Below are 2,099 nucleotides of genomic sequence, written 5' to 3' on the forward strand. Positions count from 1 at the left end.
CTTCTTTAAACCTTCTTCTACCCTTTGTAGATGCAATGATTTTGAGCTATAAATGCAAAAATCATCAATAAAAACCCTAATGGACTTTCCAAAGAATGCTTGAAACACCATGTTCATGAAGCGTTGGAAAGTTGCAGGAGCATTTGTCAGGCCAAATGGCATGACTCTAAAAGCATAACAACCCCAAGGAGTGATAAAGGTTGTTTTCAATTGATCCTCCAATGCGATACCTATTTGAAAGTAACCCGAGTAGCCATCACACACAGTGTACTTCTCATGACCAGCTACTTCATTTAGTATCTCATCCTGAAATGGGAGGGGAAAGTGATCTCTTTTTGTTGCCTCATTAAGTGGACGATAATCCACACACACCCTCCACTTGCCGTTTTTCTTAGGAGTGACAACAACGGGAGAGACCCACTCTGAATTCTCCACTGGATAAATGAAACCTGCTGCTAGAAGCTTTCTTACCTCCTTGAGTAGAGCCTGCTCCTTAATGACTCCTAGCCTTCGTAGCCGCGTTACCGACCAAGTATTTCATATTCTTAATACTTAAGAAATTCGCTGCATGTGCACATACAAATTATATGAAATTCGTACGGCCCGGTTAACGACTTGAACGCCACATTTATGCAAAAACAGATGCTTCTAACAAACGACACTCTATTAGCCGCGTTATCGATCGAGTGCCACCTGAATCTAAGGAGAAACAATGGCTTGCATACAAACACCATATAGCCACGTTACCGACCGATACCCATATGTTTTTTGGGTAAGGGAAAGGGAAGTTGACTTACCATAAGGATACTAGATTCGCCGCGTTACCGACGTAGTACCCAGACAATAAGCCAAGACTTACCACAAGGACACCGTCTTCCCCGCGTCACCGAAGTGATGTCCTCGTGAGATAAGCATTGTTCCATAGAACAGCTTACACACGCACTCCCATTGTGTGGTAAGGTACCTTATTATTGCCATGCAATACGACAAAAGGCACGCTACCACACAACACACACAACACATGTCCGGATCGTGTGGTCAAGTACTCTGCTCTAATGCCGCGCACTCCAACGTAGAGCACGCTCCCACACGGCCTCCTCTCTGATCTCTCCTCTCGATGTACCTGCAAAGGCGCTCTCTCTCTCTCTCTCTCTCTCTCTCTCTCTCTCTCTCTCTCTCTCTCTCTCTCTCTCTCTCTCTCTCTCTCTCTCTCTCTCTCTCTCTCTCTCTCTCTCTCTCTCTCTCTCTCTGTGTGTGTGAAGACATGTCCGGATCGTGTGGTCAAGTACTCTGCTTTCTACTGCTGCGCACTCCGATGTACAGCACGCTCCCACACGACCTCCTCTCTCATCTCTCCTCTCAACGTACCTGCAAAGGCTCTCTCTCTCTCTCTCTCTCTCTCTCTCTCTCTCTCTCTCTCTCTCTCTCTCTCTCTCTCTCTCTCTCTCTCTCTCTCTCTCTCTCTCTCTCTCTCTCTCTCAAGATGAAAGAAAGAAATAACACCTAGCGGGCCCGATCGGGCCTGCATATATATAATTCTGCGAGCCCGCCAGGCTTCTTCGTATTCTCGGTGGGCCCGCAGGGAAAATAAAAAAACCCGGCGGGAATTTAGTGGGTCTGCAGGTCACCCTTAACCGTATTCTTGTGATTATGTTTAGTGTAATCGTGTAAATGTGTCAATAAGACCTTGTGATCACACAAAATTTTATCGTAATTACGTAAATATTAAATCCCTAACTCCAGCACTTCAAGATGAGCTTAACTGGCCTGCTCCCCGAACAGTCACATAGGTGTGCGAGTTCGTGGGTTTCACTCAGTATTGTCGAAAGTCCATCAAAGACTTCTCGAAAATCATGGCTCCCATCACAGACACCACCAAGGGTTCGTTAGCATTCAAGTGGACAAAAGAAGTCCAACAAGCTTTTGAGCACATCAAACAAGTAATGTGTTCTCTATCGGTACTCAAGCTCCCAGAGTTCGACAAGCCATTCGAAATTCACACCGATGCATCACTCATTGCCCTGGGAGGAGTAATAATGCAAGAAGAAAGACCAGTAGCCTACATTTCGAAGAAGTTCTCAGATCCGCAGAAGAGATGG

This window comes from Adiantum capillus-veneris, chromosome 6, assembly GCF_014529385.1.
Source record: "Adiantum capillus-veneris isolate H3 chromosome 6, ASM1452938v2, whole genome shotgun sequence".
Classification (NCBI taxonomy): domain Eukaryota; kingdom Viridiplantae; phylum Streptophyta; class Polypodiopsida; order Polypodiales; family Pteridaceae; genus Adiantum; species Adiantum capillus-veneris.